Consider the following 14,533-nt stretch of genomic DNA (forward strand, 5'->3'; position numbering starts at 1 on the left):
AAATTATCCAGTATCATACTTTCTGCCTAATACAATAACAAGATTATGCACATTTCCTTCTAGTCTTTTTGTACATTTACACAGCATTTTAAAACAAGTACTATAAAATTTTTCATATTCCTTATTTCATTTCATATTACAGGAGCAACCATTTCTTCAGGACATCGAAATATTATGTGAAAAGGAATCTTGGGTTGGCTGATTCATTATCTAATTATTACTAATTAAAATTTACCCCCGATTATTGAGTACTCGGATTATTTTAAATACTTGCCATTATAACACTATTGTACACTCTTCTTCATACAAAATGTTTTGCATTTGATAAATTTTTAAAGAGAAATTCCCAGGATGACCCAGCACAAAGTATGTTAGGTATTTTTAAGCCATTTGATGCATTTTACCACATTGCCCTCCACAAATATTTTAGTAGTTTACAGTCATATCAATAAATAACCAGAGTCCCATTTCTTCCATATATGTTTCTTCCATATATATATATATATATATATTTTTTTTTTTTTTTTGTAGAGACAGAGTCTCACTTTACTGCCCTTGGTAGAGTGCCATGGCATCACACAGCTCACAGCAACCTCCAGCTCTTGAGCTTATGTGATTTTCTTGCCTCAGCCTCCCGAGCAGCTGGGACTACAGGCGCCCGCCCCAATGCCCGGGTATTTTTTTGTTGCAGTTTGGCCGGGGCTGGGTTTGAACCCACCACCCTCGGCATATGGGGCCGGCGCCCTACTCACTGAGCCACAGGCACCACCCTCTTCCTCATATTTTATGGGCAACATAGCAAACTGTATATCACCTATAAATAAACTTTTATTGTTGCAAATTTAATAGAAGAATGGTATCTTCTTGGAGTTTTTTTTTTCTGAAATGTAAAAACTTTCCCCACATTTACTGGTCATTTGCTTTTCTTCTGTATTCTGAAGCCATTCAGGTCCTTTAGAAATGTCTCATACACACAACATGTTGTCTTTCTTACCACAGGCAAGGGCAAGAAAACTGCATGTTTTGCCCATGTTTTTGAAGTTAAGCAAAAATTTCCAAAGTGGGTAAAAAAAAATTTCCAAAGCAACTGGAGTTAGAAAGCCTTCTTCTGGGCAGCCATGCTATTTTAATGTCTTGGTAATAAAACAGAAAAATGGGTCATATTCTTCAGATTATGGAGGGTTTCTGACCATTCCATGGACCCTATCTGAGGAATGGTGGTGAGAAGTAAACTTTTGGCTTTATTGGCATTTTCTTTCTGGGTCTTTAAGACCCGGTCCACGGAAACTGCTTCCTCTGCTCCTTCCAGCAATCATAATCTGTTGCCATGCTGATACTTGCATAGCAGATTCCAGCCTCCTTGGCAAGAACCACTTCTGGAACTGTGGTCATGTTGATGACATCCGCCCCCCAGGTGTGGAACACAAGGCTTTCTGGCCGGGAGCTAAAACGAGGTCCTTCAGTTATCACCATTGTCCCCTTTGAGTGACACCCGAGTCCAAGCTTCTTAGCAGTCTCGATGAGGACCTCTCTCGTTTTGGGGCAAAACGGCTCAGCCATGGGAAAGTGGCACACTCCTCTGTTACAGGAATGACTTCCATCATAGAAGGTCTGAAGCCTCATGGTGGTCCTGTCGATGAACTTATGGATAATGACGATAGCACCAGGCAGAATCTCCTCCCTCAAGGAGCCACACGCTGTGGTCACTATGACATGTGTACATCCTTCTTCCTTCAAAGCCCAGATGTTTGCCTGGTTGCAACGGACTGCTCAGTCGGTGGCCTGTCCTTCAGGTCCCTGTTCGAGGCGCCACCTGCAACGGCCCGCCCCACGAAGGGCAGGGGGAAGGAACGAGGAAAGTTGAGAGGTCGGCGCAGGAAAAATGACAGACTGCCACACAGCATGTGATGAAGGAAGCAGCTGTAAATTTATTGGGTATACATGTTGGTATTTATACATTTTTACAGAGCTTACATAATGCAATCTTTCCGCTTACGTGCGCGGGTTATCTTTGCGTTTACAAGTGTGATTTATCATGCATTGTTATGTTTTAAAGTTCCGCTTCCGGAGGGTGGTGGTTATTAGTCAACTCTGCCCGCTTTCTCCTATCTCAGTTTCTTATTATCTTTTTAGAACAGCTTGACATCTTCTTTACGTTAATGCTTGACTAATTCTACATTTACTATTTGATCTTATTGTTATTGATAATTATAATTTTGATTTAGAGTAAATTCTTTGACAAGTATTATTTTTCCTATTGATTTTTATTATGCGTGACAATTGGTGAAACAAGATGTTCTGAACAGGACTTTATGGTGGGTGGATGTGTTTTAGTGACTTTGTAACTTATGTAGATAATTTGTATTTCATGTCCTTGGGCTTATCGTCTTAGCTCACTGGTGGGAAAACATCTTTATGTGCTCATTGTTGGTGTCACTGAGTTTAGCAGCTCACAAGGCTGTGCTCTATCTGGATTAGTAGTGCATTGTGCTCATTTTTAGGAAAGTACATATTGACAATTTATCAGAACAAACAGACTTCTGGTACAGGATGACAAACACATGAGTAGACGCCACAATCTTTAAACTTAAGCGGGTAACTGAGTATGCTAGGCAACATTTCTGATGCTGTGCATACTGGGGGCAGCTGGGGGCAAAGCTCCGGGGAGCACAAACCACCTTCCCGTCGTTCTGTAACGCGGACAGCACTGCCTCACTACGGCTATATGCCGTGGGTGCGGCATTTCCCCCTTTTTTGTTTTTAAACCGCAGTTCAAAGACTTCTTGGCGTATAGAGATAATAGAGGAAGACAGACACCGTATGAGACATGGTAACAACAACATAACACAAAATGACAAACAACTAATAATGGTTATGAGCACAATATACTGGATCCAGTTAAGAGGATTGAGTGCTTTAAACCCATTAGTTAAAGATTGAGCTAATGTGTTAAGAGAAGTTATTGGTAAATGAGCTTGACTTAGGGCTGTAATATCTTGTTGTAAGCCGTGTAAATCATGTGTTATATCATTGTCTCTCCAAACACCTTGTAAATGTGCTTGCATTTTACTCCATGATTCAGACATGTTGTATGGTAAAGGTGTAATGTAAATAGCCTGAAATGTTGAGTGACACTTTGTTTGTAGTTTTTGCTGTATATACTTAATATCTTGACCTAAAGTTAAGACTACTTCTTCTAACACATTTAATTTAGCTTCAAGCTTATTATCAATACTGGCTTATGTCATTAACGTTAAAGTTACATTATTGCTAAGAGTATTGACATAGTATGCTGTATGTATTTGTTGTACTAAAGTTGTAGTAGCTATAGCAAAAGGTAGTGATTATAGAAATTAAAGTTGCAATGTCTAAAATTAAAGCTGTTACAAATCTCTTAGGCCTAATTAATTCATTAAGTGTTTCTAACACTTGTAATGCTGTATTATCATACTATGGATTGCTTTGTAGATTTACAGGTAACATTACATAAGAAGGTTTTTTTATAATTAACATAACATTTACTTGTTTATCATGTTGAATATTAAAGGATGCAATACAATTAGTTATTTTTACAAGTTAAAAGATTTTAAAGGAAATACATAGTCAACTGGATCACATGTAAATTCTTTCATAAATTCTCTTTTATGAGTTTCATTTAACCTGCACAGACCATCTACAAACATTCTAAACTTTCTTGAACTTTTGCCCTGCCTTTTACTTTCTTACATAACTATTCTGTTTCAGGACAAAATTTATCACACAAGATTCTTTCTTTACACAATGTCATTCTCCTTTCTGTTTAATTTCTCTTACTCTCAAAAACTCACTTTCCACCAAACAGGATCCTAGTTTACTATGAAGTCACTTATTCACTCAGCTAAACTGATAATTAGAAGGTTTAAAAGACAAGAATCTTATTCATTGACAAAGATTCAGTTTGTAAAAATATTTTTCTTATTTATATAAATTACTAGTGGCAAAGGGCCAATAATAAAGGTTTTAAATCTCACCCTTGGGATTTTGCCAGTGTTGCTGTCTGGGGGCTGTAACACTTGGGAGGCAGGCCCGCCCCACGAAGGGCAGGGGGGCCCTCAGCTTCTTTTCCCGCTGGGTCTTTTCAGCCGTCTTGGAGTCAGTGGAAATGTGTCCGGTGGTTTTGTTTGCTATCGGCGAGTGTACTTTCATTTTCTTCAAGCGGCGGGTGAGATCTTGTAGTAGCTGCTGGCGCCTCCTTCTGCGTTGTCTTTTCCGAATCTGAGTTAACTACTCCTGGAATAACTTCAAAGTTTTTAGTATAATTTGAACTTTTACTAATTATAATTCCAACCGTTCCAGGTAAAAGTTGCCTTTTCATTGCAGTGGGGATTAAAGTAACACCGTCCTATTTGGATAATAAGACATTCTTTTCATTTGCTAAATTTAAACCTGCACTTTTAGGAGTGCCCCGTGAAAGGTCATGAATAGTAAATTCAGGGGCTTGAGGATTCAATGTAGATAAAGGCTGTGTGTTACAAGCTACAGCCTGCTCTCCCTTGGGGCCTGGGCTGGGAGAATGCCCCTTATCTAGTTTTTTGATCTCTGTACGTCCTGATCCTCAGGATCAGTGTCTCCCTTGTTATTTAAGGGGGTTCCATCCTTATGAAATTTTGATTTACATTCATTTCTCTAATGTCGCCCCTTCTTACAATGAGGGCATAAGCCGGGCGGTTCCCCCCTCGGCTTATTGGCATGGGACTGTTTACAGTCCTTCTGCATGTGACCTGGCTTGCCACAATTGTAGCAAGTGTCAGCAGGAGCTCTCGGCCCCTTACCTCCCTTATTGAAGGTATTTTTAATATAGGCGCTGAATTTCTGTCCTTGCATTGCTGCAGCATAAGCCATACCCTGGGCTATAGCTGGTGAGGCATCCATGCATGCTTCTAACTGTTTGAGCAACAGTGATGTGCCCTCAGACGGGGGGAGCATTCTGTTAATGGCTTCTTCCAGCCTTGAAATAAAGTCTTGGTACGGCTCCTCCGTACCTTGCTTAATAAGAAAATGTATAAGCTCCTCCAACCGTTTGAGGGACACATTGAACCCGTTCTTTGCCAACAAACGCTGCAACATAGTACTCAAGATTTTTTTCTTCCTTGGTTAATGCGTGCCCCATGGTACCTGCTGATTGCTCACACTTAACCGGTCAGCCTTTACCGGCGGGACTGCAGGTCCCTGGTGAGAGCCGCCCTCAACCTTGAAAAAGAAAGAAAGAGAGAGAAGATTACCTGTCCTTCAGGTCCCTGTTCGAGGCGCCACCTGCAACGGACTGCTCAGTCGGTGGCCTGTCCTTCAGGTCCCTGTTCGAGGCGCCACCTGCAACGGCCCGCCCCACGAAGGGCAGGGGGAAGGAACGAGGAAAGTTGAGAGGTCGGCGCAGGAAAAATGACAGACTGCCACACAGCATGTGATGAAGGAAGCAGCTGTAAATTTATTGGGTATACATGTTGGTATTTATACATTTTTACAGAGCTTACATAATGCAATCTTTCCGCTTACGTGCGCGGGTTATCTTTGCGTTTACAAGTGTGATTTATCATGCATTGTTATGTTTTAAAGTTCCGCTTCCGGAGGGTGGTGGTTATTAGTCAACTCTGCCCGCTTTCTCCTATCTCAGTTTCTTATTATCTTTTTAGAACAGCTTGACATCTTCTTTACGTTAATGCTTGACTAATTCTACATTTACTATTTGATCTTATTGTTATTGATAATTATAATTTTGATTTAGAGTAAATTCTTTGACAAGTATTATTTTTCCTATTGATTTTTATTATGCGTGACAATTGGTGAAACAAGATGTTCTGAACAGGACTTTATGGTGGGTGGATGTGTTTTAGTGACTTTGTAACTTATGTAGATAATTTGTATTTCATGTCCTTGGGCTTATCGTCTTAGCTCACTGGTGGGAAAACATCTTTATGTGCTCATTGTTGGTGTCACTGAGTTTAGCAGCTCACAAGGCTGTGCTCTATCTGGATTAGTAGTGCATTGTGCTCATTTTTAGGAAAGTACATATTGACAATTTATCAGAACAAACAGACTTCTGGTACAGGATGACAAACACATGAGTAGACGCCACAATCTTTAAACTTAAGCGGGTAACTGAGTATGCTAGGCAACATTTCTGATGCTGTGCATACTGGGGGCAGCTGGGGGCAAAGCTCCGGGGAGCACAAACCACCTTCCCGTCGTTCTGTAACGCGGACAGCACTGCCTCACTACGGCTATATGCCGTGGGTGCGGCACCTGGTAGTTGATTTTTGAAGGCATGATGGTGTGCTGCCTCCCATGCCTTGCAAGCAGAACACAATCAACATTTTTAATCTTCCCCCAAATTAAGGCATCATATGGCTTGCCAAATGGAGTATCCACATATTTTTCAGTTCTTCCTTCTAAAATTTCTGGATCATCCAGGCCTGTTCCACCAATTATTCCAATCTTCACTGCGGAGGCGGCGGCGCTTGAGGCCATGTCTGAGCCGGACAGACTGCAGTGGATGAGTGGCTGGGCCAAGGGGACTGAGCCGGCCGAGGAGCAGCAGTAGGGAAGCTATTTGTAATATCTTGACCAAAATGGGTATCCATTCAGTTAGCTAGGGAGGCTGAAATTTTTATTTTAGTTCACATTTTTTTTGGAAAGGTTATAGTTATGTTAGAAGTTTTTTGACTGGGGTGGAGGAGGATGACGGATGAGAATTATCATTCAGCTGAGCTCTCCGAGTACGACTGTGGCAAAAGAACCCAGCCATACCTGGAGCAGGGAACTTACCCGGAACTGTAGCTCAGGAAGGAGAGTGAAGTGGTGCTGAGCTGAATACAGTGTGTGATCTGGAGCAGTGGAAATGTGACTCATTAAAGAAGTGTTTGCTGTCGGCCAGGATAAGCTGCTTTCCTCCCACCCCTATGTCTTGGAGCAGAGAAAGCCTTTCCTGAGTTTTTGGTTTGGGGGTGGTGGTGCATTTTCAGTGGAAAACTTGACAGAGTGGGCAGATTCAAACAATATACAGTAACCAGATTTGAATAGCGGTTGGAGTGGATTTGCCATCCATTTGGTTGCTGGCCAGATAGCCACACTGGGAAGGTCTTGGCAGTCAGAAGGCTGACATTGCGGAAAGATAGTGAGAAGGTCCTGGCAGGGGCCTAAAGCACAGTCCTCTTCATTCTGCCTGCTGGAATTCTCATACCCCACAGGAACTGGTGTCAGGGAGCACTTTGAGACCTGCCTCTGAACAATTCTGGAGGGCTTTAAGATTCCAAGCAGGTGGGGTCTGAATGCTGAGGAAATAATCAGGTGATCATTGAGGGCAACTAAGTTAAGAATAAGAACTACAAACATTACTGGCTGTTTTATCAATTGCCTAAAAAGCCACAGTGCCATCTGATATCCCGGTGACATATTGCAACCTATATGTTCCTGTTAGAATTGGTCCCTTCTAGCACCCTATGGCTCAAGGAGTAGGGCACTGGCCCCATATGCCGGAGGTGGCAGGTTCAAACCCGGCCCTGGCCAAAAAAAAAAAAACAAAAAAAACAAGAATTGGTCCCTTCTGTACTCTCTCATATCTCTCTCTTTTGACATATATGTGTATATAAACACACACATATATATACATTGTGTCAGTATATTTAATTTTTATTTCAATTTTTTTCTTTTACAATTCTTTATTAATTGTTTTTATCTTTCCTATGTTGCTGAGGTTGCTGAGTTTTTGGCTAGTTGAGCATTTTTGTTTTGTGCTGTTGTGTTCTGTTTAGTTTTTGCTAATTAGTTTGGTTGGTTCTTTCCTTAACTTTCATTTTTACTTTCATCAATGGCAAGTACCCCTGCATTTTTGGTCACAATATTTTAGCCTCATTTATTCTCTCTATTTCATTGTTCTTAATTCTCTCTTTTAATAGAGACTCTTCTACTTTCCTCAGCTTTCCACATAAATTGCTCTTGCAACAGCTAAGATATCACCTCCTTTTCTGGTGTTTCTTTTCTTTGCCTCTCCTTTTTTTGATGCAACTGTATTTTTAATTTTTTATCTATTCTTATTCTATTTTTGTTGTTTTTTTTCCTTTTTTTCTTTTTTTTTTTTTGCTGAGTGCTGGAGTGAATGACTGTGGTCAGGCACAGAGGTCATGGCCATAGTCTAGCTCAATGAGGCCAAGGCATCATGGTGTAGGGAGCACTTCTACCCTGGACTCTGAGAAGACAGTGTTGGCAAGTCCACAGCTTAGAATTTTTCAATTTCTTTTTCATTATTATTATTTTTTCTTTTTTTCTTTTGTTTTTGCTCTTTTCATTCTCTGCCTTTTTTTGGCAGAGAAAGGGTTTGGATTTGCTCAGGCTGGTAAGGAGCTCCTGATTTCAAGGGACCCACCAAACCCAGCTCCTCAAAATTCTTGAATTACAGGCATAGCTTTTATATTGTGCCAATTAATACTATGTCTTCTATCACTCTCATTCTCTGTTCCTGTCCTCATTCTCTCCTGCTTTTCAATCGTTTTCTTTCATCCCCTTTCCCCTTTTCCTATTTATTTTCTTTATATCTTTCCTTCTTTTTTCTTCTTTCTTTCTTTTTCTCTTGTTTCTCCATGGCTGCACTTTCCCATTCTCTTTCTTTGGACGTAAACTCTGAGACAAGGTGATTTGAAGCAAAGGAGGAAGTGAGAAGGAAAAAGGAAGACAAGGAGGATAAATGAGAAGTAACCAACAGAAATCTTTAGGCAACATGAAAAAAGCAAAACAGAGGCATTCCCTCATGGGACCATGAGGCAGCCACTACATAAGACTTCACCTATAAAAAATAAATGGATTTAACATAAAGGGAATTGAAAATATGGATGATAAAGAGAATAAAAGGAATAGATGAGAAAATGGAAAGACAGAACCAAAAGTCACATGAGAGATATGTAGAATATACAAAGGATAGGCTAAAGCTTAAGAAAATGAAGGAGAAAATTAGGGAATGTAAAGACACAGTGGAAAGTACTGAAAATACATTAGACCATGGAGAAGAAGGAAACTCAGAGGTAGAGGATAAAGTTTTCAAGTTAAACAAAGTAGTCAAATAGGCAGAAAAGAAGAGAGAGAAAGCAGAATATTCCACATAGAGATCTATGAGAGTCCATAAAGCTTCAAAGATACAAGTTATAGGCATCCCCAAAGGGGAAGAAGTTTGTCCCAATGGAATGGAAGCACTACTGGAGATTATCACAAAAGAAAATTTGTCAAGTTTTACTAAGATCCCAATACACTCCTTTCAGATGGATATTGAACTCTAGGTCATCTTAACTCAAACAGAGCTTCTACAAGACACATCCTAATTTACATGTCTAAAGTCATGATGAAAGAAAAAATTCTGCGATCAGCCAGGAGTAAGCCCCAACTTACCTACAGAGGCAGAGCTATTAGGATGACAGCAGACTTTTCAGCTGAAATTTTTCAAGCCAGAAGAGAATGGTCATCCATCTTCAACATTCTTAAACAAAATAATTTTTAGTCCAGAATTCTGCATCTTGCTAAACTAAGCTTCCAAATTCATGGAGAAATAAAATCTTTTGCAGATATAGAAGCATTGAGGAAATTGACCCCAACACAACGAGCTCTACAGGAAATACATAGACCTATTCTCAACACTGACTGCCAGGAGTAAACATCCAGAAGCTAAAGGTCAAAACTTAACTTCCACAGTGGCACAAAGGATAAAATTATACAACAGACTTTCACAAAATAAGATGAATTGAACTTCACAACATGTATCAATTCTCTCAATATATGTCCACGGATTGTATTCATCACTAAAGAAGCACAGGCTGGGTGATTGGATAAAAGCTGCATGTGTCATCCACATGCTATCTCCAGGAAACACACCTAGCTTTGAGAGACAAACCAAGACTCAGCATTAAAGAGTGGAAAACTGTATTTGAAGGAAATGGAAATTAGAAGAAAGGAGGGATTGCAATCTTATTTTCAAATAAAGCAGATTTAAAGCAACTAAAGTTAAGAAAGACAAAGATGGACACTTTATACTGGTCAAATTAACACTAAAACAAGACTACAATTCAATTTTAAATATTTATGCACCCAACTTAATGCTCTCAGATTTATGAAATAGACCTTAATGGGTCTGAACAATATGATATGCCATAACACCATAATAGCTAGGGAATTTCACACTCCTCTGACAGAACTGAACAGATCCTCTAAACCAGTGGTTCTCAACCTTCCTAATGCCATGCCCATTTAATACAGTTCCTTATGTTGTGGTGATGCCCACACATGAGGACCAGTATCTTGGTTCCTAAGTCCATCAGAAATGTGTTTTCCAATGGTCTTAGGTGACCCCTGTGAAAGGGGAAAGGGTCATTCGACCCCCAAACAGAAACTAAAAAAAGATACAAAGGACTTAAACGTGACCCTAGAACAGATGTGTTTAATAGACATATATAGACCACACCATCCTAAAGCTAAAGAATGTACACTTTTGTTGTCAGCTCATGGTACATACTCAAAAATCTACCATATCCTAGGATACAAATCAAACCTCAGCAAAATTAAAAGAATAGAAATTATACCTTGTATCTTCTCAGACCACAAGGCAATAAAGGTGGAACTCCATTCCAACAAAAATGTTCTTTCCCCCACAAAGGCATAGAAATTAAACAACTTTCTGTTGAATGACAGTTGGGTTTAGGAGGACATAAAAGAGAAAATCACTGAATTCCTCACACATCAACAATGAAGACACAAGTTACCAAAAGCTATGGGATAAAGCAAAAACAGTCTTAAGAGGGAAATTACCGCACTAAACCCCTACATTCCACTAAACAGACAGAAGGCAGAACAACAAACTCATAAGCCATCTTAGGGAATAGGAAAAAGAATTATCTAATCCCAAACCCAGAAGAAGAAAAGAAATAATTAAAATTACATTAGAGATTAATGAAATTGAAAACAAAAGAATCATTCAGAAAATTAAAGGAACAAAAAGTTGGTTTTTCAAAAAAGTAAATGAAATTGAAAAACCTTTGGTCCAATTATCTAGAAATAGAAAAGTAAAAACTCTAATAACCTCAATCAGAAACAAAGAGGAAATAACAACAAATAACAGATAGAAGAGATTGTCTCTGAGTACTACAAGAAACTCTATGCTCAGAAATTGGACATGTGGGGGAAATGGATCAATACATGAAATCACACCCTTTCCCTAGACTGAACAAGATGAAATAGATCCTTGAACAGACCTATATCAAGAACTGAGATCAAAGAAACAATGAAAAATCTCCCAACAAAAACATGCCCTAATCCAGATGGCATCACCACAGAATACTATTAAACCATCAAAAAAGAGCTTACACCCATACTGCAGAAATTATTCCAAAAAAACTGAGAAGGAAGGAACCTTCCCCAACATGTTTTATGAAGCAAAGTTCACCCTGATACCAAAATGAGGGAAATACTTAAATACAAAGAGAACTTCAGACCAATTTCATTAATGAATAGAAGTGCAAAAATTCTGAATAAAATCCTAGCCAATACGTGGCTTCTGTAGCTCAGTGGGTAGGGTGCAGGTCACATACACTGAGACTGCCGGGTTCAAATCTGGCCCTAGCCAGCATAAAAGCAACAATGACAACTGCAACAACAACAGCCAAATTAGCAGGGCATTGTGGCAGGTACCTACTGTCCAAACTACTTGGTAGGCTGAGGCAAAAGAATCACTTAAGCCCAAGAGTTAGAGGTTGCTTCTAGCTGTCATGCCACAGCACTCTACCCAGGGCAATAGCTTGAGGCTGTCTCAAAAAAAAAAAAAAAATCCTAGCCATTACATTGCAGCTCCACATTAAAAAAATAATTCATCATGATCAAGTAGGTTTAATCTCAGGGGTGCAAGGCTGATTTAACATGTGCAAATGTCATTCACCATATCAACAGAAGCAAAAACAAGAACATTTGATTCTCTTAATAGATGCAGAAAAAACATTTGATAAAATTCAGCATCTTTTCTAATTGGAACACTTAACATTATAGGCATAGGTGGCACATTTCTTAAACTGATCAAAGCCATCTATGGCAACTCACAGCTAATATTATACTTAATGGAGTAAAACTGAAAGCTTTTCCACTTAGAACTTGAATTAGACAAGGTTGTCCTCTATCACCATTCTACTGACGAACATAGTGCTGGAAGTTCTAGCCAGTATAATCAAGCAAGAGAAAAAAATAAAGGGCAGCTGAATGGGGACAGAGGAGGTCAAACTCTCACTCTTTGCTGATGATGTGATCTTATACTTAGAGAACCCCAAAGACTCAACCACAAGACTTTTGGAAGGATCAAGAATTATAATAAAGTCTGAGGATATAAAATCAATGTCCACAAATCAGTAGCCTTTGTATATGCCAATAACAGCCAAGATGAGAAGCTAATCAAAGACACAATTTCCATCACAGTGGCTTAAAAAAAATGAAATAACTAGGAATACACCTAACCAGTGAGGTGGAGGAGCGTTACAAAGAAATTACAAAACCATAAGAAAAGAAAGAGCAGAAGATATTGACAAATAGGAAAACATACAATGCTCTTGGCTGGGAAATATCATTATTGTCAAAATGTCTATACTTCCCAAAACAATCTATGTATTCAATGCAATCCCAATGAAAATACCATCATCATAGTTTTAAGATTTGGAAAAGATAATTCTTTGTTTTACATGGAATCAGAAAAAGGCAATTCTTAGTAACAAAAACAAAGCCAGGGTTATCTCTGTACCAGACTTTAGGCTATACTACAAGTCCATAGTGATCAAATCAGCACGGTATTGGCACAAAAATAGAGGCATTGACATTTGAAACAGAACAGAAAACCGTGAGATGAAACTAACATCTTATAGTCACCTGATATTTGATAAACTGAACAAGTACATACACTGGAGAAAAGGATCCCTAGTCAATAAATAGTGTTGAGAGAACTGGATAACCCCATGTAAGAGACTGAAACTGGATCTGCACTTGTCACCACTCACAAAAATTTATTCAAGATGAAGACTTCCATGGCAATTGCAACAACAAAAATAAACAAATGGGACTTAATTAAACTGAAACACTTCTATACACCTAAGGAAATGACAAACAAAGCAAACAGACAACCTGCAGAATGGGAAAAGATATCTGCATATTATGAATCTGACAAAAGTGTGATATCTGGCATCCACAGAAAACTCAAATTAGCCAACAAAAAATGACCCCCAAATCCCATATATCACTGGGCAAGAGACATGAACTGAACCTTATGTAAAGAAGACAGATGAATGCCTAACAAACATACAAAAAATGCTCATCATCCCTAATCATCAGAGAAAAGCAAATCAAAACTATTGTGAGATATGACCTAACCCCAGTGAGAATGGCCCACATCACAAAGTCTCAAAGCTGCAGATGCTGGAATGGATGTTTAGAGAAACACTTTCATACTGCTGGTGGGACTGCAAATGAATACAACCTTTTCAGAAGGGTGTCTTGAGATTCCTCAAAGAACTCAAATTGGACTTCCCATTTGATCTTGCAATCCCATTACTAGGCATCTACCTAGAAGAAAAAAATTTTGTTCAGTATATGATTTCTGGAAGATAGATAGGCATCCACCAAGCAGTAGGTGAAGCGTTTATCAGTAGACACTTTTTGCTCTCAGCCATTTGCTCACTCTTCAGGCACTGTCTCTCCCATACTTGGACCTGAGGAGAGATAATGATACAGACTAGAATGTTCCCTTACTTCTGACACCAAAAAAGTGTGTTTCAGGCCAGTCACATCCCTGAGGGTAGATTGAGAGCCCACAGAGCTGCACTTCAATGTGAGGGCAACTGTCCACATGCTGTTTTGAATAAAGCTATGCTCTACACTTAACCCATGGAATGAATTTTAAAGATACATAAACAAAGTAATTCATTAGTATCTTTGTATTCATCAGTTATAAAAATAATGTTTCAGATAGATTAGGTTCATTTAACAATAACAATCAATTTAACCTATTTCTTTATCTTTTATGTGGCTACTAGAAAACTTGAAGCAACACATGTGGCTCACATTTTATTTCTGTTGGACAGGCTGAATTAGAGGACTCTCTCCCCTATCAAAGCCCAGGCTGCCCCTCAAAACACCAGAGTTTGGAAAATTTAAATAAATCCCAAACTTTAAAATAATTGTTGGTTTTCACAAGATGGTGCCAAAGGTGAAGAAGGAAGCTCCTGCCCCTCCCAAAGCAAAATCCAAAGTAAAGGCATTGAAGGCCCAGAAGGCAGTGCTAAAAGGCAACCACAGACATAGAAAAATGAATATTCTTACATCATCCACATTTCAGTGGCTGAATAAACTGTGGCCACTCCAGAGGAAGCCCAAATATCCCAGGAAGAGCTCCTCCAGGGGAGACAAGCTTGACCACTGTGCCATCATCCACTTCTCCCTGACCACTGAGTCTGCCATAAAGGAAATAGAAGAAAACACACTTGTGTTCACT

The 14,533-nt window shown here is 39.3% G+C and overlaps 1 protein-coding gene and 1 pseudogene across 2 annotated transcripts in view; one reads left to right on the forward strand and one right to left on the reverse strand.

The window, feature by feature from the left end:
• Positions 1-14,533, forward strand: part of LOC128572304 (zinc finger protein 43-like) — a 505,819-nt gene that overhangs the window by 450,517 nt on the left and 40,769 nt on the right. The gene's annotated exons all lie outside the window — the stretch shown is intronic.
• Positions 1,127-6,504, reverse strand: LOC128572309 (S-methyl-5'-thioadenosine phosphorylase-like; annotated as a pseudogene).

Source organism: Nycticebus coucang, chromosome 20 (genome assembly GCF_027406575.1).
Source record: "Nycticebus coucang isolate mNycCou1 chromosome 20, mNycCou1.pri, whole genome shotgun sequence".
Lineage (NCBI taxonomy): Eukaryota > Metazoa > Chordata > Mammalia > Primates > Lorisidae > Nycticebus > Nycticebus coucang.